The sequence below is a fragment of the Archocentrus centrarchus genome, chromosome 22 (genome assembly GCF_007364275.1).
Source record: "Archocentrus centrarchus isolate MPI-CPG fArcCen1 chromosome 22, fArcCen1, whole genome shotgun sequence".
NCBI classification, from domain to species: Eukaryota; Metazoa; Chordata; class Actinopteri; order Cichliformes; family Cichlidae; genus Archocentrus; species Archocentrus centrarchus.
This window is the reverse complement of record NC_044367.1, coordinates 15,421,135-15,447,941: the sequence shown is the minus strand read 5'-3', so window position 1 is coordinate 15,447,941 and position 26,807 is coordinate 15,421,135. Positions and strand designations below refer to the sequence as shown.

At 39.9% G+C, this 26,807-nt stretch overlaps 1 long non-coding RNA gene across 1 annotated transcript; it reads right to left on the bottom strand.

The window, feature by feature from the left end:
* Positions 1-1,478: 1,478 nt before the first annotated feature.
* On the bottom strand, positions 1,479-8,770 carry LOC115772865 (uncharacterized). Its single transcript, XR_004019055.1, has 2 exons — positions 8,033-8,770; positions 1,479-3,937 (listed from the first exon to the last, which is right to left on the bottom strand). It is a non-coding gene; the product is annotated as an uncharacterized LOC115772865 (long non-coding RNA).
* Positions 8,771-26,807: the final 18,037 nt, after the last annotated feature.

The window sequence follows — 26,807 nt, the reverse complement described above, 5'->3', positions numbered from 1 at the left end:
AGGAAGGGAAACAGGAAGAAAGGTATGCCAAATTCTACAAGAACTGGACTGAAAATCACTGGTAACACCTCTGATGGAAAGATCAATCCATCAATCAATCATCAACATATATATATGGAGGAGTCAAGAGAGAGGTACAACAGTGAGTGCCTACAGCCATCTTTAAAACACAGTGGAGGTTCTGTCATGGTTTCGAGATGAATTTCAGTCAGTGATGTTTGGGATCTTGTCAAAATTGATGGAATTATGAAGACGGAAGTACGGTCAGATTATGATCCACCATATCATCTGGAATGCATCTGATCCGACTTTTTCAGCATGGCAATGATGCCAAACACACTGCCAAGACAGTAAATGCATACTTGGATAGAAGAACACACAAAGGACCACAGTCAATCATGGATTGACCTCCCCAGATTCCAGAACTCAACATTATTGAATCAGTGTGGGATCATCCTGACTGAAAACAGAACAAAAGGCTACTGAATGGATCTTTCAGAATAGATGGATATTGTAGTCTGATGAATGTAGCTAGTGTTCTGCTTAAAACTGAATATTCATGCATGAAGATTATATGACCTGATGCAATCACTTTCAAGATGTATTTATTTAATATTTTTTTAACAAAACCGCAGGCTGAAAAACTTTTAACCCTTCCAATTTTTTCACCCACAAGAGACTTTACAGTGACTTTAAATAGATTTTGCATACACACAAATAAATCATAGGTATACATCAGATTACATTGCTTTAGGAAATATAAGTAAACAATAAGGATAAAAGGAATAATCAACATCAAATATGAATACATTCATAAGACTTGTCCATGTGCTTACTAAGCTTTCATTTTAAATCTTTTCTGTGAAACAAAGGAGCCCCTCAGCCCAGGCAAACAATGGCTGGCATTACTAACTATGCCATGTGGAAATCCAGTCCCATCAGGGTACATGCTTTTCTGCAAACCTCTTCCACTCATCTGGCTGTATGACAGGTAGTCTATTGTCCTTCCTTCACCTCTCCACTGGTGAGGTTGACATCAGGCACTTTCTGAAATCAAGTGGTTGTTGACTGAAGAGCGCAAACATGACTTTTTTTTTTTTATATAATATGGCCTCCTGTCTCCCCTTACATTCTCTCCAAACTGTACATCATTATTTGGAGGCCTTTTCTCATTTCTTATATCTAGTTTTATTAGAGGAAAAGTGCAACATTTTGGGAACTAACTAGTTTTATTACAGGTCTGACAGCTACAGCCAGCATCCAGTCAGTTTAGCTTAGCATTAAGATTGGAAGAATAGGAAAGCAGTACCTACCAGTACCTCTAAAACTCTTTGCTTTTACCAAATGTTTATTTGTTCTTTCAATGCAGCTCTAAAAGTGACCAGAAAAAGAAAATCTTGCTTGAATTTCAGGGATTCCTAAATTAGGATGTTCCAGAAAGGCAATTTTATTTCAAACTGTCACATAACCTGACCTGATTTTTTTTTTTTTTTTTTTTGTACAAGCTGGACTAGATCAGTCAGACTCAAAAATGTAGGAAAAAAAAAACTTGACACACTTCCTTCTTAAAATTATTCTTAATTCCAGTCCTGGGTCAAGTAAAATGAATCTGTTTTTGTCCAGTACATCTGCCAGCAAGCCTGTCTCATAAACCATATGGTTATGTATTAATAAGCATTTTCTGAATGAATGAATCACTAAAATAATGTACTTCACTGCAGTCAGTATAAGGAAATCAGAGTCGATTACATGACCCAAAAGCCTGGGGTTTACGTCTTCTCAGTCTTACTGACTCACACTGGGCTGTGTCACTATTTTGTTTTTTTGCTTCAGCGGTAAGAAACACAAGATTTTAAATGTTTAACATTAAAAATATTGACACAGAGTGCCAATGCTACAATGCTGTATCCAGTACAGGTATATATGGCTTTCCAAAGCCAAATATTTTGGTGGTAACATAAAATATATTGGCAGTACACGTTACTGATGAGTTCATTATCAACATTTTTTTGACTTGCCTAAAGAAGATTATTTCCATTGCAGTAGTTTTTCTGTCTGAGACCTCGTCATCTTTCAGCCTGCATATGTAATAATCCATAGGCAAGGAAGATGGGTTGCAAAGTGGCTTGTAGTGCACAGCAGCTGCACAAATGCTAAAGTAACTTAAATGCAATTTTCCAATTGAATGTGTACAAGGATATCAGCACCCCTTGCGCTGATGCTGTTCAGTGCGGCTGACCTTCACTTTGTGTAAACCTGAACTAACCCTGTACTCAATAAATAACAAGCATTTCCTTAGTCAGCACTGCACTTCTGTCTTCTTGTAATTTTGTTGCATGTAAATGTAATTTCTTGGAGACAGGGTTGTTCACAGATGGAACAAGGCATTAAAAATCTATGACACAGTGTTTGTTAAGTCAGTTTAAAAAAAAATACCAAAAGCTAGTATAAAGATTCTCGTCCTCATGTAGATTTCATATGATTCACAGTACTGTCCAGTGTTGTCCTTTGAAAATGACACAAATGACTCAATGTAACATATTTTGGCCCAGGTCTGGAAATATCCGGTAGCATACATGTTGGCTCAGACAAGAGTAGGATACTTTTGTAAAATTACCGCCAATAAACCCATATAATAAGAACATTATATGTATGTACAACAAGGGAAAGGTTTAACAAAGTCTTTATAACCTGATAAACATTGTGGAAATAAACATTTCCTCATGTTTTAAGGCAAACAGTCATCATGGATTCTTATTTAGTGATACACAAACTGATAATGATTCCAAGCTTTCACTTTCACTTTTGTACTTTTATGAGTGTATTTTTATAGTAATTAGTAACATGAAAATCATGAAACTTTTTGTAAATGTTGATAAATTTATGGTTTCAAAGCTGCACCTAACTGAGTAAAACATACTTCTCAGTTTTTCTGTGAAGTATGTTTTACTCAGCTCTTTTCAGTACTCATAGCCTTTAAAGGATTAAGTGACACATTTAAAAATTTGGACTTAAAAGATAGTGACACTGTTTTTAACAAATTTAAGTAACTATCTGATCTTCCTTGGTTTCATTTCTGCACTTTAAACTGACATCATACCATTTAAAGACTCCACCTTTTTTCCATAAATGTACAAATACACAACCTAAAACTCTGAATGTATTTATATTTTAAAATTTTAGTCTCCATAAATGTCATCCAGTCAATACTTTCCAAACGATGGTGTTAAACAGTGTTAAAGTGAATATTAAATCAATCAGAGTAAGATATTCTTAAATGTCTGTTAAAATTTCATAGATAAACAAAACAACAAAGCAAAACCCTGTGTTAGTTACAATGTCAACTAATATCCCATGGACGTAAATCATAAAACAAAAAATCATCTTTCATTTAATAAGAACATCTGAAAAGTATTACCCAAAAATGTCCACTCTGCCTTCTGTCTTAAGTCCATGTGTTGGTGAAAGCGCTCATCTTTCAAGTGTCTCTCCTTTGCTTCATGCATTTATATACAAGTCAAAATGACCAGAAATTCTGGATAATTTTACCTGTAAAGGGGGAGGAACAAGCCAGTTTCCTAAAGTGTCAGCTGTTTGAAGTGATGCAGGATTGGTGCCATATGCCAGCAGCACAGTTCATCCTCTTCCTTTTTCCTCCCATCTTTTTCTGCTTTTCAGTCAACATACTGTAGCAGAAACAGCTCAAATGTACCCTGCTCTGTCCACTGAGGAAGTACAATAAGAGTTCAAAACCTACAAGGGTGGTGTAGATGTAGACAAAAATGATGACTACCAAGTTGAGAATGGTCCAATGATGCCCAACATGGCCAAGATGGTCTCCTCCTTACTTCCTTGTCTTGGATTCCCTTTCCTCATCACTGTAGAGAGTGTTTACCATTTTCCCTGGAAAAGTCTGCAGTTTTCTTCTCAGACCAATCTGGAGCAGGCAGATAAGAAAAAAAAGACAAACACAATCTATGTTTTAGTTAATGCAATTGGTTGTGCATTTTTCTTAAATAGGGGCCGTGCACAGTATGTGGTAGACATTGATAATGGCAATAAAAACAGAAAATCTGGTCTTTTGCTGGTGAGGTGGTTGCTGAGACAGTACAATAATTGAAAAATAGAAAGTAAATGATCACCATACTCTTGTATGTTTTAAGTTAAATACATTAAGAAAAGATGGAAAGCTGCCCCAATAATGTCAGTTTGAAAGAGATAAAAAAAAAACTATCTTTTTTTTTTCAAATCCATCCATCCATCCCCAAAAATAATGCAGTTTTACTGCATTAATACATGATGCTTTATTCCATTTTGACAAGTATTATTAATGCAGTATAAAACATTAATTTAGTAGAGGATGGAAAATTTTCCTATAAATAAAAATACTATCTGCTTTGTTCAGCCTTTGGTTATAACAGCATTAGTGATTACGACCATAATAATACTGTACTTCTGAAACCCTTTCATTGACTTGCCTTTGAACACTGGTGAGTGGAAAAAGATAACAGATATTCCTGCACTAGCCTCTATTCAGCTGTGGTACTTCTTCAACTCTGGGACTGCTCTCAAACAAGTTCTGAGTGTGTTATTGCTCTCAAGTGTGCGTGCGTGTGTGTGTGTGTGTGTGTGTGTGTGTGTGTGTGTGTGTGTGTGTGTGTGTGTGTGTGTGTGTGTGTGTGTGTGTGTGTGTGTGTGTGTGTAGCCTAGGGTGCAGTATTAGAAACTAGCAGTATGTTTTTAGCCCGTAGGCACAGCAGCTTGTGCAAGTTGGCAACCAAACACCTCTCAGGAGAAAAGTGCTCCTTTTGCGGGTCAGTGGGTTTTGCAAGCCAAATAACAACAGAAAAGCATGTAACCTAATGCAGACTAAAAATAAGCCTTCTAACAGGGAGCTGTTCCTCTTAGTAAAAAGCTTTGATGCTTGATAAACTACATATTTCTGCCTTCCAGAAAGTATTTTTAAAAGAGGTTACCTGAAATTCAAACAAGGTACACAGTGTACCTTGTTGGCTTATGGTCTTTTTATTTATTTATTTATTTTTTTTTGGAAAGGGACTGACTTGCAATTTTAAGAACAGTCCTGAGCAAACCTTTATTATTATTGTGTTGTAACACTCCCTATTTGGACCAAAGCTAACTGCCAAAATAAAGCATCAAATTAGATTAATATTGTATTCATGTTCGCATGTGTATTGCTTTGTGTGTAGGCTGAGTTATGAATAAGGCAAAAAGGATTCACACCATCCATATTAACTGATACTGATAATGTTTTTGACTGCCATCACTCTGTTCTCAAATAAGTAGCCATTCGCTGATCCAGTGGCTGGCTGGTGTTAATCTGTTTTTTGCATCGGTTTTTACAGCCTGTGTATCTGAGGTCCAGTTTGTCTTTTTCTTACAATGAATCCAAGGTTGCATAGTTTTAAATTTTGCCAAAATTAACCACTGATAATCCAAGATTATTGTGGCTAATTTGCAGAGTACGCTTTCTGCTTAACCGAATTTATGCATCCTTTTAAAGAAACTTTGCACAAAGTAGGCTTCATATCAGTGGCACAAACGTTTCCCTTTTTCTCTCACTGGTTTTCTGTGACAGTTTGGCTGGGGGGAAAAAAGGCCTGGGCAGAAATCATCACCTTCCAGGAATCACTTACAGTATGTCAAAGTCTGTTAGGCTGATGTATTACAAAGAGAGAGAATCTGAGGGAGATGAACTGAGTTGATTACAGTAGGATAAAGTCAGACATTTAACAGGTTCAATATAATGTCTGTGCTACTATAGAAATGCTGAATTTTATTAATCAAAGAAGTATGCAAGAGTTGTGTTTGTATTTATGTATTACCTATTGGGTTTTTTAATGCCTTTCATAAAGTAAATGTCAAGGATTGTTTATAAGAGTAAGAGCATCAAATGATTGTCTTTTCTAAAACCTCCCACATAGCTACTCTGAATGGCTGCAATCATCCACATACTGTACAGTGTGCTCTTGACGTACATAAAAACACATCATGTACAGTTCCTGAGTTAAATTCATCCTCCCCCTCACCCGTTACAATGGGATTTGATTGCCTCTCCTGGGGAGCACTATAAACAGGGCTTCCCTCAACCTGAATGGAGATCTTTGTGTGGTGCGCTGGATGTGCCCTCATGCATGAAGAAGCCTGCTCGCTGCTGATATAAACATGCTCAGCAAAAAAACAGGAGCGAAATGTGCCTGAGGATGATGAGGGAGAGGAAAGGGGAGGCAGATGAGGTGGTAGTGGAAGTGGTGGTGAGTAGGGGGTTCCGGGCTCTGCCAAAACCTGTGTACTAAGGAAAGAGCTTCACCGAAAGGTACAGCTGTGCGTGGCACAGCAAAACCCTCTGGATGCCTTCCAGTGAATCCTCATTCAACAGCTCCAGTCTGTAGAGTCATCAACCGTGAGCGTTCTGTTTCAAGAGGCAGCCAGTGCTGGCATCCTGCGATGTGCTATAATCATTAACCACCCATAACGACTTCCTCTGTCTGCTTAAACGCTCAGGCCAGGCAGTGTGTTTAGAAATCTATAATTCAGAACAAGCACGAAACAGAAGTCATTAAAAGTATTCACATGCTGAGGTCACTATATTAAATTGAGAGATTATTAATCTGGACCAGCTTCTACTTCTCCACCACTTATTGAATAGTCTGTAGTTTGACTGTGTGCTATTCTAAGGTACAGCGGATTTAATATTTCAGAGCTCTAATGTTATTTCCAAGCTCATTTTCTGTAATTGTAAAATTTAATGTCTTCACTTTTGTTTCTGTGATTAATCTGGGCAGGTCTGTTACTGGCAGGGCCACGTAAGATTCCCAAATTGTAAATTTAACATATTTTTGTTCCAAATTTGTTTTTGTTTTTTTTTGGCTTCATAGCGACCTCACACCTTGCTCTTCACTCGTGCAGCAACAGCCAGAAACACGGTTGTATAAAAAGAACAGACACAGACAGACAGGAAGACAAAGAGAGAAATAAGGGTGAATCCATACCTGGGACAACAAATCTGGACGCTCCTGCTACACCTAACGGAACGTCCTCAGATCAGATCAGTGAAGATAAAACCTTTTGCCACTTGAATAATTCTGAGCATGTCAAACAACTCCAGATGCTAACTGAGTCTGACAGGCAGAGTCGCTTTTGGCATTGTTTTAAAATGGAATTAAATCAAACGGCTCCCAACCCTTCCCGAATGTGTATGTATCACATGTGCACACACACACACACACTCACACATACACAGGTTGACACCCGTCACACACCGACAAAAACACACAAACTCGTGAGCGTCACGTACAGAACAAAACAGTTTAACAATGAATAAATGTGGACTAATCAAGAAAGAGGAAGAGTGACAGAAAAGAAAATCAGATGAAATAGTTTCTCAAGCGAGTGTGACCCATTTTCTGTAACCTGTACTCACTGTTCTGTGAGTGAGAAGAAATTGGCAGGCCTATTTTTGAACTGACAAAATTTGCATTTGCACATTTTTTCAGTTCAGATATGCAGGAAGTCACATGCTAAAGCAAGGGGACAGGGAAGTACTCCTGTGCATTATTTTTTTACAGCTTGTTACATAATTATTTTGTCCATACCATGCTTGGAAAAACTTAATGCTTTAGGGTATATTTTTTGCAACCAAAGTTAATGGTAAATGTAAAGCCTCCCCACCCCCTACCCCTTTTGAGCCTATTATCAAGTATTTAAACTTGATATCACTATTAACTATTGACTATTACTGTAACTATTAAGCCGCAAAGACAAAAAGACAATTGTTCAATTGTAAAGCAGATTCAGGGTCTCCCTGCTACACTTAATCAATTATTCATGCAAGGACCACTGAGCCTGTAAATATCCCGTATTTATAAAGAATATATCTTGCTGCATAATAAATTCATAGCCCTACACTGTCATTGAATTTATGACAGTGAAATTGTTTGTGGACAGTTTCCAGATGGAAATCCTTTAAGTTTAATGGCTCTGAACGAAAGTGACACTTCAAAAGACATACCTTGCAAAGCATCAGGAGTAACATAGCATTGGACATGCTGGAAGGGGATGCCTTCCCGTAGTGCACAGACATCCCTGGCCACTAAGGTGAAAGTCGACCCCTCTCATCCTTCTGCTGTGGGGGGGTGGTGGACGGGATCCAGAGACGGCTGGCTTGTCTTCCAGGCGGTCCAATTTTAGGGCTCTCTTTGGATGTCGTCTCCTCAAGCGCTGCAGCGTCTCCTCTCCAATTTCATCTCACTAGTGGCCAAGTTCTAGCTGCTGTCACTTTCTCCTCCTCAGCCTTGTGAGAGCTGAAAGTGTGCTGCCCACCTCCTCTCCTCTCTTCCTCCTCTTTCCGTCTGTTTGCCTCCCCACCTCTGCTTCTCTCTTCTCCTCTTCTTCTTCTTCTTGTCTGTGTGGAGGGATGATGTCAAGTTGAAGAATGGAGTCAGTTGATGGGCAGGATGGGGTGGGGGGTAACAAAGCTGTTTCATGCGAATATTGCCATCCTCCTTTGTCTTTATAATCCGCAAAGCTTACAAAAAGAAGATTTTCAGGCTTGTCTCGGCTTCCAAGACAACCTGTCAGCCCTTATTAAAAGCTCATCTCCTCAAGCAAACTTTTACTGCTTAGCCGTGTAAGACATGTTTAGCTGATACCTTGGTTTTTAAATGATTCAAACATAAATAAAAAAGATAAAATGGCACTCCTCTGAAGTGGTGGAAGCCCCTGCTTGCTCTACATGATGTGCAACCTATATACCTTTTCTTGTGCGCCAGTGGCTGTGTGTGTTTCCCCAACTAACTGAGCAGAGCAATGAATGCTGGACTGCTATAAGAAAGAGACAGAGGGGAGGGGGGTAGGGGGTGCTGAGAAGAAACCAGTCGCCTCACACTGACGCTGTCGTGGCTGCTTTCGCTCCACAGGCAAGAGGTATCCCTGCTCCCTTTCCACCGCACATATTAATGCAGCCATGGTTGCTCGGCAACCCGACTCAGGCGGAGTCACACACCGCCTAACGACGAGAAGCGTTTGTGACAGAGGCCGGGATGAGGGTAAGGGTCTCCGCCGGTGGTGTTTTTGGGAGAATTTTCTGTGTGCAATCATGTGTGTCCTGTGTGTGTCTGTGTGGGTCTGTGTGTGTGTGTGTGGTGTGTGTGTGTGTGTGTGGGTGTGTGTGTGTGTGTGTCAGAAGGCCATTTCATTTCTGTGTTTTGTTTAAGGCAAATACAAGCCTTCCTGGCAAGTTGGACACTTTCAGTTTGGGGGGGGGGGGGGGGGGGGGGGGGGTGGGGGGGGGGGGGGGGGGGGGGGGGGGGGGGGGGGGGGGGGGGGGGGGGGGGGGGGGGGGGGGGGGGGGGGGGGGGGGGGGGGGGGGGGGGGGGGGGGGGGGGGGCGGAGTGAATAATGTAGCCATTCCATGCAACCGGCAAAGAGAAAAACCTTGTGTGAAAAGGAGAGGTGTTGCAAACTATTATTTGTTTTAATGCCAGGCAATGTAATGCATTTAAGGCCTGCATTTAACCAGCTTTTGGTTGTAGTTTGTAAGCCATCAAGTGAGTGAAATCTGTTGTGGAGGTGAAGTTTTTCATGGTTAAATTAGTCGACTGTGGTTGAATCAAGGCTGTATATAAGATAAAAGATGTAGAGTCTTGTGTTTAGCCTCTCCCACTTTGAAAGGTATGAAGGGAGGATCTGAGTAAGACACGAAGGACTTGGGGTTGCCACACCCTAAATCCTGTCCTGCTTCTTAACTTATTATTGTAACCAGAGCAATTGCCCCTTACTGGCCATTTATAAAGGTGTGGTGTGTGTGTGTGTGTGTGTGTGGTGTGTGTGTGTGTGTGTGTGTGTGTGTGTGTGTGTGTGTGTGTGTGTGTGCGCGTGTGTGTGTGTGTGTGTGTTGTCACCTTTTACATTTTTTTCACAAACACACTGCGTTTCCTTCCTCATCCTGGAAATCCACAACTTATATTACCTTGCACATCAGTGACACATCAGCACCGGCGACAGGAGAACATAATGGATACACTGATCAAACGTGAATAACCCTCCCAGACATTTAATGTGCAATCTGACAGCAGGATGACAGACCCTCCCTGAGTGATCCATCCCATCCCTTCCGCTCCCTCTGTTCCCGTATTCTCACTTACTTACCTCGGCCAGAGGGAAGTGACACAGTCTTTCACAGCCTTGAATTGAGAGGAAAAAGGCTTATCCCTGTGTCTTTTAGAAGAAGTGACTCGCCAAGGCCATGCCACCCATTGGTAATTTAAAGAAACAGGCAGTTTTACTGCTTGAATATTTATAGTTACTCATCAATTTACATTCTCAGCCTTTGGCTTTCTGCAAGTGATATATCTTGCAAGTAAAGAGGACAGAATAAATGTTGCATCTTAATAAGTTTTGTAATGACTTTTGAGATCCCAGCTTGCTTTAGTTTTTATTACTACACAGTGGCGAAGATGTTTTAGCTGTTTCTTTCAGCATTTTCCATTCCCTAATTCTTGAAGAGAGACGCAACAATTTGAGAAATCAACACAAATATCTGGACGTCACAGAGTATACTGAGCGGCTTATATTTCAGCAATGATGCTGGAAATTCAGAGAGGAAATTCAATAAAAACTTCAGAAATAGATTTTTATTTATACAATATTCATTATGTGGATGGGTTTGGCTGCTAATGGAAATGTTTAGAATGTGAAACAGCCAAGAAATTAGTTTAGGTTTGACGTTGCTTTGCACATGAAATGACCTGGAATGGACAGCAATAAAAATGGAAATGTAAAGGAAACATTCCCTCCAAACTGAAACCACCGGTGTGCATAATTTTACTGCTGACTTTCTGTCCCTCCATGCTTCAAGATTAACTAACTTACACTGTCACTGCCTGCATGGGCATTTATAACAATTAATCAGGGCCCATCAAATTTGTTCTGTTGAATCCCACTGCATGATGATCATCTCTGGTCTCACATCTATTTCCATTCAAACAAGCAAACATCAGTCTCTGCACAGCCTCGGGCAGTTGTACTCGTCTAAACTGTTATTAAGTAGTGTGTGTCTTCACTCTGCACTGACCATAGAGTGAGCTGACAGTGTTTAATCCTCCAGTCGGTTGTCCCATTGTTTAAGCTGCAGTATGAATAACTTTGTGTTAGAAATGGACTGAATAATTACCTCAATCCAACAACAATTTGGAGCTACATTTGTTGCTTTCAAAAAAAAACAATCAATACTACCTGTCCGGCAACAAACAATCCACACACCAGACACTTCATTAGGTATACATGGTCAACTGCTTGTTAACGTAAATATCTAATCAGCCAATCACACAGCAGCAACTCAGTGCATTTAGTTATGTCGACATGGTCGACATAACTAAATGTCAACCATTTAGTTATGTCCTGCTGAAGTTCAAACCGAGTATCAGAATGGGGGAAGAAGGGTGATTTAAATGACTTTGAACATGGCATGACTGTTGCTACCAGGCGTACTGTATTTAAGTGCTGATCTACTGGAATTTTCCCACATAACCTCCTCTAGGGTTTAAAGAGCATGGTCCAAAAAGAAAAAATATCCAGCTAGCATCATTTCTCTGGGCAAAAATGCTTTGTTGATGCCAGAGGTCAGAGAAGAATGGCCAGACTGATTTGAGCTGATAGGAAGGCAACAGTCACTCAGTTAAGCACTTGTTACAAACCAAATTATGCAGAAGAGCATCGCTGAATGCATAACATGTCACACACTCATGCAGAAGGGCTACAGCAGAAGACCAGACCAGGTGCCACTCCTATCAGCTAAAAACATAAAACTGAGGCTGCAGTTCATTCATTCGTTCAACAAAATTGGAGAACAGAAGATTGGAAAAAATGTTGCCTGGTATGATGAATCTCAGTTTCTGTTGTGAGATTCAGGTGGTAGGGTCCACCCCGCCTTGTAAGGGTCATGCTGCTGGTGGTGCAGTGGTGTGGGGGGATATTTTATTGGCACAGTCCTGGGGCCCCTTAGGACCAAGTGAGAATTATTTAATTACTTCTTGGATTTTATACTACATACATTCCTCCATGTAACTGGCGTATAACATGTAACATGGTATAACATGGCATAACAAGATTTACAAAATAGACTTAATTTTTTGTTCAATATGATCCAAATGAGTGACTTGAGTCCATAAATTCAAGAGTAAGATTTTTACAGAGGTCAAGACAGAAAGCTATCTTCCCACAGACTTCTACAGGACCAGAAATCTTTTTGCAACCACAGCTATCGCCATCTGGTGGCCTTCAGATCAAATGCAGTTTAAGACATTTCCCGCGTTGGCTTCATTTTTCCAACCTGGAAGCTGCGTCCATGTTTTATGCTGTCTATGGCAAATATGTCAATATGGACCAATATCTCTGAGGAATGTTTCCAGCACAGTTGTTGAATCTATGAAGCTATGAAGAATTAAGGCAGTTCTGAAAGCAAAGGTGGGCCTCCAACCCAGTACTAGCAAGATGTACCTTAAAATGTATACAGTATATACACAAAATTAGTCAGTACTTTGTGAACAGAGTAGGTCATTTAACCACAAAAGGGACCTTTTCCCAAGAGTTAGTGGAAACCAACAATTCCTTAGCTAATTGAACATGTCTTCACATTAATCAATATTGCCAAATGTTTTTTCGGGTGACTAAATAAAATTGCCTAGTAAATTAGTAAATAAAGAGTTATAAAGATGATAGCGCTGTCTGGAAAAAAATGCTGTTTGAATGTTCTGGTGCTCCCAAAGGTAATTAGGACACATGCAGCTTATAATTAAAGGTTTCACTTTCAAGCAGAAGAATGACCCCAGGAAGAGAAAATAGCAGAGGGTATCATAGAATTATCATTTATGTAAAGTCCACTTCAGACTTCAAACACTCAAAGCCTTGAGAGTTCACTTTAATTAATTTCATCCAGTAAAATACTCCATCTTCCATTTCATGAGGCAGACCTAAGGACACAAAGGACCTTGTTGCAAATTGTTGTGAGAACATATCTCACCCACACAAGCTTAATGTTCTTAGTGTTTTGTTTTAGATTCAGGTTAAAGCTAATGGAATCTGAGGGTCCTCACAATCGAGATTAATGGAGAAGTAATCAGCAATTAAGCCTGTGTTTTTTTTCTTCACCGCATCTGTTTTTTTCTGTTTGTGTGTTCACTTGTTCAACCTGTGCCTTCCAATTTGTCTTCAGTGAATGCAGCTCAGTGCTGCCATCTCATTAATAATTGAGAAGCCAGAAAGTTGCTGTATGAACAAAGTTTTCTACAAACGCTGACACAACCACACATGAGCCACATCAAGGTCCCAAACTTTCAGTTTTTCAGAAGAAATGTAGAAAAAAAGTTTAGTCCAGTAAACCTTTTTATTGGTGTCAGGAATCCTTGAAGAAACATCAAACACTGGCAGGTTTGAAAAAACACAAAATGTTGGCTGGGCTTGAAAGAAGGATGTCTAGAAATCTTCCCAGCTCTTCACTTGCTTTTGTCTTTCTTGCGGTGTAAGAGAGAATGTCTGAAATTTAAGTGAGATCCTAAGACTGCATGTATAAAGATAGAATAAGGCAGTATAACGGCAGCTATTAATCCTAATTAGCAGAGAACATGACAGTAGCATATGGGTGTCCTCGAGTCAGGGAGCCCGCTATCCCAATCCTCTGCCTGTACTCATACAGATGCCAGAATGAGTGAGATAAAATTCAAAATTTGAATCATGTTTTATTCCCTCATTCTCTGAGAAAGATGGATGGGTCATAAGCAGAGGCCGGACAATGTAAAAGCATTCCTGTTGACCCTGCAGTAACCTCAAACTGGTGCTGTGTGTAGCCTAAAGAATGTAAAATGACAAGAAAAGCCATTAAAGATTAATTTCAAAAGTTTTGTGATGTGTTTTCTTCTGCCTGGGTGCTCAAAAACGTCTGAGAGAATGAAAAAAACGGAAAATCTTGACCTACAAGGAAAAAAAAAGCCAAATCACTAGTAGTAGTATGCTTTTAGGCTTGATTGGTCAAAGCTTGCTATGGGCCAGCTGAGCCTTCTCATTGGCATTTTCATTCAATTATTTCATTGTGCAGCTTCATAATTGAATAAGATTGTATATTTTCATTGGAAGTCTGATTTGGCCCCTAGGTCAAAGATTTTAGCTATCCTTCACATAATGCTTTGAAGTTATGTATTCCATTTAAAATGATGGATGTAAAATAAAACACTACAAATATTATGACAGGAATGCAACATTTTAATATGAATAATAAAAAAAAAAGTTTTAGCTGGAACAGCACCACAGAACTAATTAGTTGTTCAATCCATTTACACATTCATTTTGTGTTGTTTTTGTGTTGAGCAGTGACTTGTCCAGGGTGTGCCTCCTCTATTTCAGCTTGGTTAGGCTATTTTTTTTGTTGTTGTTGCCATTAATATTGCAATTAGCAGTAAATGTCACATAAAAGTACTGGTTACAGTTGAAATTTTAACTAAAAGTGCTCAACACACTGTTTTCTGTTTCTCCCCTACTGCCTTGAAGGTAGCTACAATGCTAGTCAGTGAACATCCATCCATCCATTTTCTTCCACTCATCCAACTCAGGGTCCAGCTGAGCTGAGCCTATCCCAGCTGTCAAAGGCCGAGTATACACTGAGAGGTCGGCAGTCTGTGGCAGGACAGTGAACATCGCTCAGCTAGCAAATGGCCGAGAACAGCCTCAGTGGTTGGATATTCACATTTGATTTGTGGGTGAAACGGACAAAAACAACATCAGAGTGAAGTCCAGATATAAGCTGTGAAGAGCTCTATTTTAAATTTAAAGAAGTGCCTGCTAACTACAGCGTCCACAATGCTGGTGGTGGATTACAGTGAGAATGATGGTTGTGCTACAGGTGCTCAACAGCGATGGCTACTTAGAGTTAGGCTAAAGGCTAAAGGTGACGAAATGACTCGAAATTCATGAGCGACCGGCATCAACTTGCTAAGTAATGACGAGGAAGTAACGTAACAGATATTTTTACTGGCAGCAATCTTGTCATGTTCCAAGTTACTTTAAAAGCGACCATACCAACACTGATGCTTAGACACACACACAATCGGGGGGTATATCAAGGGTGGAGCCATTAAAAGAAGCTGGTGAAGATACCAAGGAGTTTCAAAGCATGATTGTGTTCCTTTCTGCAACATAACAGAGAATTTGTGATTTGTCTTAAAAAATCTATTCATCTAGACATATTAGCTATATACTTTAAAAGCAATCCCATCCATAAAACACTGATAAACATCATGGCACCTCCTCAGTGGCACACACACACACACACACACACCTTTCTTTCCTCTTTCTAAAGGCTAGCCTAATATCCTCAGAGCTTCGTCTCAGACTCTATTACTTATGTGCATCAAAAGCCTGTGAGCCTGTGCGCATGAAAGTCTGTTGTTTTCAACACTCGATGCGTTCACTTTAATCTTAGAACATGAAAAAGAGGAGCACACACAGTAGCCATCCTGAGACATCTGAGGCTCAACACATGCAGTAGCAATTATTAAGTGTTTTCTTTAAATGGAAATGCGTTAAAATGTATTTCCCTTTAAAGACGCATGTATATAGGTGCCCCTTTCACTCTGAGCAAAACTATAATGTCTGTACTCCTGCAGCACAAACAAAACCTTACCAATCAGCTTGAATGCTCGGGATAAAAAGACATGAAGCAATCGCCTTTGATGTTCAGCTCGTTGAATAGTATTGTCAATTTTCACAGCCAGTTATGGCCATCGCCATCTTTGTTTGCCACCGGAGAACATGCTACATTAACGATTTTAATAGATACGGTAAACAACATCTGGCTTTGTGGGAAATTCTTCTAGCATTTACGCATGTGTGAAATATTGCGCATATCTACTGTCATATTACAGATTGATGCGGACAGTGTGTATAAACAGCTTGCGAATCTTGTGGTGTGTGTTTGAGTACAAATGACTCAATCAATGAGTATCATATTGTTAAAATGTCATAATACCACCAGCTGCTGGTAGAAAATAGCCTGTAAATTAATCAGCCTAATAACTTTGAGGCAGTTGATTAATAGGGAAAAAAAAGGGAGACAAAAGCAGCCTCCTCACTGGCTTTACTTTAGCTGAGAAGAGTTTTCTCTAACAGCTCTCATGTCTTGTGGGGATCGAATGGTACAACAGAAGGTGCAGTAATAAATCATGTGTTTCATTGCAAAGCATCATAATAGCTCACGGTTATTCAATATTGAAATGCTGAGGCCTGAATGAGAATGTAGAGAAGAGACTTTGTTTCTCTTTGAAATCAATGCTTCCAACATCAGTTTGATATTCAGGTGGATTTTTCAACCGTTATCATGGTGCTTTGTCAACAAAGGCCCCATAGAAAGTCTCACATATAGAAATGCAATAAAAAAAAATCTGCTTCTTTAAGAAAACTGGCCTTAAGCCATTAAATATAAGGATATAATCAAGGACAGAGAGGCATTAGCATGGCTAAGAAGCATCCTCCCACATCAAATGATTATTTTTTTCTCTCCAACTTAGATAACTAGGCTAAGTATGGCACTGTGGAACTGAGAAATAGATCATTATCTGGCTGGAAAAAAAATAATGTGTTGAGAATGATTCTGGCACTTCAGACATACAAAAGCCTCTTTAATGTTTGGTCTTCTGAGTAGTGACAATGTGATGTTCATCTTCTGCTGTGCACCATGTTTCAGAAGCCTGGAAAAATGTTCTGGGGTAACTCAGTGGTCCTGTTAACAACACACCCTGTGCTCTATTTCAGCACACAAATATATGCATTTTTGTTGTTGTTGTTGTGCGGATGATGATTTGACTGCTGAAAAGCACACAGAGATTTTGAAAAGACGTGTTGATACATCTGTCTTTTTTTTGAAATGGTTACAAGCCCATCTGCCAAGTCTGTCTGACAAATCATGCATTTGGTGAGAGATATTAACATATTGAACACAGGGATATCAAGCCAAGGGATTACAGCAACAAAATCCTGGACGGATCTGATAGAGTATTAAAATGAAATAAGGAAATCGCAGCCCTGCATCAATCTGTTTCTGTTTTGCTCCCCTAACTGCAGGTGATTTAGGAGGTTTAACAATAACATGGATCCTGCCAGAAGATAAGTCTTCCACTCTTTCACCAGCAATATATTTTTTTTCACATACATGCACACAAATAAACACCTTTGAACCTTCAGACTGAGTTTCATAGTAGTACTGTGGTTAGTGGTGTATATAGGCTCAGTAACCAGTAACTGAGGATCAAATTTGTTGTGAACAAGAGAAGGAAAAGCATCACATGATCACTACTTTAAAATTAAAACTGCACATTTTTAAGTTTGTCAGTTAACTAATGATGACATGATATGCTCAGCACATAAAATCTGTTGCCTAGTGATGGTGATGGCAAATTGTGCTCAGGCACCATAACGATTTTAAATTGGGAGCTGGAATCGTGGAGCAGCTCATGACACGAAATACTGTCTTAATAATAATGATGGTATTATAACACGGCGAGAGCTAATCTGAACCGAGCTATGGGCAAAGCGTGCCCATAGTAAAAAGGTACAAGATTTCTTCAGTGAGCCCTCCAACACGAGACGAATGTGGCAAGGTATTCAGGTGATTACAGACTATAAAGTCACCCCACCCTCTGTGAGAATAACATCGAGATTCTCACAAAATTAATAATCACTTTGGAAGGTTCGAGACCCTAAATACCACCCCTGCAGTAAAATCTACTCCTCGCCCTGACGAGCAATTGCTACAGCTGGAGATGGAGGATGTTTGGAAAACCCTAAGAAGAGTGAACCCTAGTAAAGTCGCAGGTCCTGACAACATCCCCGGACGTATATTCAGGGAATGTGCTGACCAGCTGGCTGGGATTCTCACAGACATTTTCAAGACCTCACTGGACCAAGCTACTGTCCCATCATGCTTAAAGACTGCTACGATCATTCCGATTCCCAAAAAACACACAGTCTCCTCCCTTAACGATTACCGCCCTGTAGCACTCACCCCCGTCATAATGAAGTGCTTCGAGAGGCTGGTTAAGGACTACATCACCTCCAAACTTCCTCCCAAATTTGACCTGAACCAGTTTGCTTATTGCCCAAACCGCTCAGTGAATGATGCCATATCATCTGTAATGCACCTGAGCTTAGAACATCTGGAAGAAAAGAATACACTTGTGCGCATGCTGTTTCTGGACTTTAGCTCTGCGTTCAATACTACCATCCCTCAACATCTGATTTGCAAACTGTCCTCCCTTGGCTTTCCTAACAAACAGACCTCAGTCGGTGAGGGTGGGTGACACCGTCTCCAATGTCATCTCTCTGAGCACTGGCTCCCCCCAGGGCTGCGTTCTGAGCCCACTGCTGTTCACTCTGTTGACCCATGACTGCTGTGCTAGGTCAGCTAACAATCACATTGTGAAGTTTGCGGACGACACAACAGTTGTGGGTCTAATCCAGAATGACAACGACTTGAACTACAGGGATGAGATGAACCATCTGGTCAAATGGTGTGAGATCAACAACCTGGCCCTGAACATCGAGAAAACCAAAGAGCTCATTATCGACTTCAGCAGGAGCAAACCCATCCACACACCACTCCTTATCAATGACACAGCAGTGGAGATTGTCAGCAAAACAAAGTTCGTCGGGGTACAGTTAACAAACACTCTGACCTGGACTACTCACATTGAAGCTCTGGTTAAAAGAGCCCAGCAGCGCATGCTCTTCCTGAGACGGATGAAAAGAACACACCTCCCCCTCTGATTCTCACCATCTTCTACAGGGGCACTATAGAGAGCGTGCTGTGCAGGGGTATCTCAGTCTGGGCAGGAGCCTGCAGCGCCTCTGATTGGAGGCACTTACAAAGGGTGGTGACTTACAAAGGGTGGTGAAGACAGCAGAGCGAAATATAAGAATCTCACTTCCACCTTTTCAGGACACGGCAACGAGTCGCTCTCTGAACAGAGCTCAAAACATCTACAAAGACCTCTCCCACCCTTACAACGGACTGTTTTCATTACTGGCCTCTGAAAGAGGCTCCGGAGTCTTAAATGCAGAACATCCAGATTCATAAACAGCTTTTTTCCATATGCCATAAGATTGAAGAACACCAGATAAAATGCTGCTTATTCCTCTTAACTACCTCATGCAACTTACTTTGTGAAATATATTGTTGCTGTGAGCTTGCTGCTACTGTATATATTGTTTATATATATTTTATTGCCAAATTTTTGCACTATATTTTACACACAACAATTGACACTTTAAATTTTAGAATTATAGATTATGTCGAGCCATAGCAACGAAATCTCGTTCTTATGCGCACTGTACTGTGTAAATTTGAGTGACAATAAAGTCTGTCTAAGTCTAAGTCTAAAGTCGAAGAACATGCAAACTCGACACAGAAAGGCCCCGGCCAGATGGTGGATTGAACCCAGGACCTTCTTACTGTGAAATCAATTTAATAATGTATAAGATCTAGTCATTTGCATTCTTATTTGTGTTTTTTCTAATATCCACACAGTTCCATAAACAAACTTTAATGGTTGCCGTTAACAGTGGGTTGATTGACCACCAATTTATTCCCTTCAGACTCTAAAAAGTAATTTTTCACTGGTAAAAACTCCCTCAGTATCAAAACCATTCTCGTGTTATTAAGCTGAACATACTGGTCCTAGCAGGAATTACAATTTTTTTTTAGTGACTCCTGATAACACTCTTATTTCAATATCTTCATACAGGCTACATCGCCATTCATGGCTGCTCAGTGAAAAAGGCTGATGTGGAGCATGTCATTTTTTAGATGATAAACTTGTTTAATTCCACTGTACTTGACAGAGCGCTGAGAATATGCATGAGTGAGTATGCATTATTAAAACAGCCTGTTCAGGCAGCCTTAATGTAATAAGGAGAGGGGTCTTCCAAGTTAATCTTACCGGCATTCCCTACTGCTGACTGTGCTTGTATCAAAAGTTGAAGCGATTTTCCAGATCTTATTTCATAATTATCTACAGCATTTGCATATTTTACTGAAGATTTCAGAAAAGAGGAAATCTGACACCCACTCCTTTAATTTCCTTTGTAGAGATATCAGAGCAACAGACTCCAGTGACAAATGTCAGTGGGTTGAATGTATTAGCAGAGAAAAAAGGCACAATATAAGGCAAATTATCCTTGTGTTTAAAAGATAATTGCTCAAATAGATGTCTATTAGAGCTAACGTTGCAACAGTCATTTGGACTAATTGGTTTATAACCCAAGCTGCTTCTTTCTAGGTTCAATAGAACAACAGTAAATGTTTTCAGCCTCTGTACTGATTTATATCACGTTTAATTTTTAGCAGAAACATATTCCTTTGTCTGCTCCTTTAAAGCTTTTGCAAATCGTAGCTGTTATTGATAGCAAATAACAGCCAGACCAGGGGTGCTTCAAAAACTATGGAGAGTGCATTTTGTGACACTTTGTCATCCCAAGTGTGTTTATCAATCTCTCAACAGCCCCTGAAAATAGATACACCACAGGCAAACTCGGGCTTTGAAAATGTCCCCAATAAACGTTTATCTGATTTGCTATTGTCACCCCCTCGTTAGCCGTCATTTCATTCACCTAAGAGCTGAGCACCAGCAAATATTCATCTACTAGAGTCGCAGCAGAGGCCCTCTTGTGGCTTCGAGTCCAAGGAGCTAAGGGAAGCACATGTCAATAACAGTAAGCCAATTAAAATCACTCTTCATTAAAGCTGTGATCTCTATTGATTGGCCTCTTCATTTCTCATCTATCAAGCCAGTAGACTGCCTTGAAGGGTTCAAGGGATAGACTGTCTGACTAAATCAGTTCTAAAGCTGCCAATGTAGCAACTACAGGAAGCTTTTCAGAAAATCAAGTCTGTGCTTGATTGGAAAGTGAAAGTGAAATATTGATTTGGTAAGCTGGAAAGTGAAATAACACCAACAGAAAAGTATTCTATATATCAGATAAAAGGCTCCATCATAAACAATAATAATTACAGAAATCAATAAGGATCAAGGTTATAAAACTGAACTTGTCTAAATATTTTATTAGTGGGGCCTGCTCGAGGCACAGGGAGTAAAACCACCGCTTCCCCAAACCAGCCAACCAAAACTGCTGCTTAGCCAATCAACAGATGGCCCGGCCTCACAGAAAGTTTGATTATCTTCTAAAGACGTTCCATTAAAATCAATCTCAAACAAGCATCATCCCAGATACATCGACCCATATGAAATCAAAAGAGTCATTATATGCTTTTCTTGTCTGATTACAGCTGGCCTCATCTATGAAAATCCACCTTACCTTCCATGTTTCTCAGATCAAGGCAACAGTTATCATTGTTCCCTCCAACCAAACCCCTCCACCCGCCTGGGGTCATAGACAACCATCCTGCTTACATAGTACATGAAATTTTGGAGTATCACAGGTACACAGGTACAGGGAGAACATGCATACTACACAAAGAAAAACTTGCAAATATACATATATTGATATTTATTTATTTATTATATATAATGGAAGATGCAAACTTGTAATTCAACATTTACTTTAATTTTTGTTATCTTTTTTTATTTAACTTTGATCCATTTTCCAGTATAACAGAAACCCACATCTGTTGCTGGAACTTTACAAAAGTCTCACATTCCCTATTAAATGCATGAAAGTGAGCACACACATTTCATTAGCTGACTAACAACTGTTGTGATGGATATTTGCTCTGGCTTTAGGGTCAACATTCCTCACTGATCCATTGATCTTACTTAGTAGTGCAACTCTCATGTATACATTCAAACAGGCAGACGGAGGTTAAAAGGGTCAGGTGCACAGGAAATTTAACAGACGAATAAGGATGTACTCACTGCATGATTGCTTCGGCCCAAATAAGCTTCAGTTTGTCTCAGCAACTCAGTTTTCTAGCTTAATTGGGGCAATTTTTGTAAGCGGTGAAAGTGTCCTATCACCTGCCTTATACTGTAGATGTATTACTTAACACGGCAATTTTTACATAGGCAATTGTGATGAGAAAGTTCTGTGCTTCAAGTACATCTCACTACCATGAATGCTGTGTCTAATTCCAACAGCACACAGTGACCACACCAGTCAAACAAATGACTTTGGGTGCAAGACCACATGGTGAGAGCACACACTGAGGGGACATTAGGGTGGGGTGAGCAATTAAATGAATGGAAAACACAAGAGCAAGACCTGAAGTATCAAACACAAAAAACAAGGGTATAAACTGGAAATTACAGAAACAATGCAAGAACATCAGGAGCCCTGGCAGGACTTTACAAGTGTGCCCTTTAAAGAAATATATTTATTTTTATTTCAGTGTAGGCCTGCTTTTACAGAACTTTGGCTTGTGCTTGGAGCTGATTACTACATAAGGAAATCTATGAAAAACTAATATCAGTTCATCACAAAAGTAAAAGAAATGTCTAAAATGTAGTTTTTCAAAGCATCCTGTATTACTTTTGCATATATTGACCTCATTATCTGAAACGTTGGTCAAGTAATAAGAACTTAATTGGCGACTTTTGTTTTTAATATCTAACAGCAGCGAGCATCTGTCATGAATCGTGTTATCAATAGATACTAGAAGCTCAAGCAGTTCAAGCACAGCATGAATTTCTGCTTGTATTAGCACACTGACATCAGCTGTTTCGCCTTTCACCATCATTGGTTCAGACAGCAGCTGTATGGCAATCAGCTGACCAGTCACGTCCAATCATGTTCATGCTGTGTGCAGCATGGCCTGACACTTCTCACTAATATGCTCATGCCAACACTGTTTACTACCACATCTCTCTACTCCATATCTTCCACATTGTGTACTATATTTTTGGAGAGCCGATTAGATTAAGATATACTTGCTGTTTTAAGGCTTGCTGATTCTCTTTGTTCTCTGCGAGCTCCTTCAAAGAGCAAAGCATTTCCAACCAAAACAAAGCTTTTCCGGAAACCTTCACTTTAACCTTGACCTCTTGAGCAAATCTTTTCAAGCTAAAGAATTCCTGTTTTAATATGTCCTGGTGGCAAGATAAGACTGTTTGTCAGTGGCATCAAAATTCCCCCAAATATTCAACAGAGCACGTTCTGATCTGCACATCAGGAATTGCTTGTTTAGGCTAATGACAAGTTGTGGCAATAATTACTGGTCCACTTTTTTGAGCCGTTTTGTTGTGCACTGAATCAGTCACGATCAATGGAACATCATCTGTTGAGATGAATTTAAAATGGGTCCTTAAATGATGTCAAAACACAGTCTGCTTGATGATCAGTTCCATGTGAAGGTCAGATAGAAGATGTGCACTGGCCCGGAGGCTTTTGTCTCCTCTTTTTTCTTTCCTCTCTTTTTTTTCTCTCTCTCCAAAAGGCGGAGGGGGTCAAGCAGCGGGGTGGGGGTTGGAGGTAGTGACTTGACATGAATTGTAAATGAGTGAATAAAAGTGTGGATGTGAGTGTCCATCTACACAGCACTGCTTCAGCCCTTTTCTCCTCTTTTTTTGCTTACTTTGATTTTATACTGTCTTGTAAGCATACCTAAATGTTAATAATTCTAGTGCTTGCAGATGCATTTCCACCGAGCTCCCTGTTTTCTTGCAGACTCAAAGGCCTTGAACTGTCAGTGTCTTCCCCCTTGAGCACATACAGCACACTGTATCAACTTTCTGGTTCAGCAGCTTTCATAATAATCTGACCTCACCTGTTTGGTTGACTTGGGGAGTCATGATTTTCATTCTGCATGCTGTATGAACACCACAAAGTGGGAGTGCGTATTCATCTTGCAGCCGTATCCCTGCTTCATTTTACAAAGGTTAGATTGTGGCAACAATCCTCCCATAATGCAGTGTCATCTGAAGCAGTTTTGTCCTGGACTGAAGCCATTTTCTACAGATCACTGCCAATTAGCATTAAAAGCCAGCAAGATATGGCACTCCACTTTTATTAATGTCCCCTGATAAAGAGCACACACACATGAGCACACACAAGGAGCAACATGTGAAAAGGTCACGATGACAAGGTGATAAGCCAGTGATAGATATGAACTTTGGCCAAAAGCATAAACCAAAATAACCAAAAAAATTGCTGAATTTAATAGAAAGTGCAAGAATTGACTGCCTCTATGTGTTACAGTATAGCAAGTGTCATGAAATAATGAAATTCCTCAGAAGTAAGTTGCTATTATGGAACTGATTTATTCAAAGTGGCATTTCAGAAAATGTGTGCCACAGCTGACAGACCTGAAGTAGGTTATTTGTACTCCTACACCTAATACACTGTGAAAGTCTGGGCACATCTGGCTCTCTTTCAGCCTTTACTTCTGCCTGGAGGCTGTTTCCTTATCATGCCTCATATTTTTTGCACTATTTTTTACTGCCCTGACAAGACACCAGAGGTAACAAGTACATTTACTCAAGTAAAATGTATTTGGCCAGCTCTGAAGTACTGGAGTTGGTTACTTTTTTCTCTGTAAACTCTGTTTATATTTACTTTGACTACAAACTTTAGTACTTTTACTTGTAAGTTTATTTTACCAAAATTAAAAATAAGAATTTAATTCTTCCAGTGAATAGTTTAACAAAACTGTTGGCTAAATGCTGCCAGAGTGTTGCGGAGGGGGCCGCAACACTCTGTAGGCCACAGGAGTACTTAAAAGTGTCTTGCATTTTTTCTTTAAATATAATAAATGGATGAATGGATAATACATTCAAAGTAAGATATGTTTATTTCTTAATAAAAAATATGATTTTGATGTTTAAGTAAGAGTTACATGAGGCATCAGTTTAGCTCACAAGTTGAGCAGGCTACCATGCAGTAAGGCTGAATACATGGGCACAGGTTTGATTTTGACCTGAGGCTCCTTGTTGTGCATCTTCCTCCAGTCTCTCTCGCTTTCTCCCTTCTTTCTTATCCTTATTCTCTGTGTTATCTAATAAAAGTGAAAAGGGTAAAAAAAAATAAATAAATTTACCAAAAACAGAGCTATCCATTTTCTCCCACTTATCTAATTCAGGGTCCCAAAGAGTGGATTACTTTTGAAACAGTACTTTCCATAAAACCCTTTAAAAAATAATGAATGAATTAAAATAAAACCTCTTCTGAGAGATGAGATGGATAACTGAAATTTTTAATTTCAGTTTTATTAAAATAGGTGAGATCAGTAAACTCCACGTAGCCCACTGATTTTATTCAGTCTGAGTGAGTACGTTTGTGAGGTTGTTTTTCACTTGAAGAAATATTTGTTGTTTGTTGTTTAGGTGAAAACTGTCTTTATTATTTCACAGCAATATATCATTAAAATCTCAAAATACATTCACCAGAATTTTCAAGAGGCACACCTGTTCAACTGTTTGTTAATACAAATATCTAATCAGCCAGTCCTAGGGCAGCAGTTCAATGCATTTAGGCATGTAGACAGGGTCAAGCAAGACTGTGAGCGTGGCATTGTTGTGTGTGCCTGACAAACTGCTCTGACTATTTTTGAAACTGCTGAGTTGCATTGGCTCAGGAGGTAGAGTGGGTTGGCTACCAATCAGAAGGTCAGCGGTTTGATCCCCAGCTACTCCTGTCTGCATGCCGAAGTGTACTTGGGCAAAATACTGAACCCCAAGTTGCCGATGCATCTGTGTGAGCGTCTGTGTGAATGTTAGACAAGGTGCTCAGGTATAAAAAAAAAGTGCTTATATGAATATGTGTGTGATTTGGTGACTTAGGTTTGTAGTAAAAAGTGCTTTGAATGATCAGTCAGAAAAGAAGAATGCTATGTACCTACTAGTCCATTTTCCTGCACAACCATCTGGGGTTTACAGAGAATAGTTCAAAAAAAGAAAATATCCAGGGAACAGCAGTTCTCTGGGTGCAAGATGCTTTGTTGATGCCAGAGGTCAGAGGAGAATGGCCAGACTGCTTCAAGCTGATATGAGGGCAACAGTAACTCGAATAACCACACATTGCAACCAAGGTATGCAGAAGAAAGAGCATCTCCAAATACACAACATGTTAAGCTTTGAAGGAGATGAACCACAGCAGCAGACCACAAACAATGTCACTACAATTTGAACAGGCTCACCAAAACTGAACAACAGAAGACTGGAAAAATTTTGTCTGGTCTGATGAGTCTTGATATCTGTTGTGACATTGAGATGGTGGGGTCAGAATTTGACATAAACACTTTGAAAGCATGGATCAATCCTGCCTTGTATCAATGGTTCAGGCTAGCATACCACCATAGCATACCTGAGTATTGTTGCTGATCATGTCCGTCCCTTCATGACCCCCAGTGTACCCATGCTTCCAGCAGGCTAATGCACCATGTCACACAGCTCAAAGCTGGTTTCTTGAACATGACATTGAGCTCACTGTACCCAAATCGCCTCCACAGTAATCAGATCTCAATCCAATAGAGCACCTTTTGGATGTGGTGGAACAGGAGAAGGGCCAGAAATTTCCATAAGGTTTGGTAAAGACCAAAATCAGAGATAAAGAGAGTGAATATTGTGCCTTCATTCACCGGTGGATCAGAAAGAGGACTCCGGATCAAATATGATGTTGCCCCATATCTACTTGATGTGCAAAGAAGTAACTGTTTGCTAACAGGTTCCCCATATGAACCTCCAGTAACACTGTGAGGAACCTTGGAGTCATTTCTGGCCAGCATATGTCCTTCAGTGTGCATATTAAACAAATTTATAGGACTGCTTTCTTGCATTTGTGCAATATCCTTACAA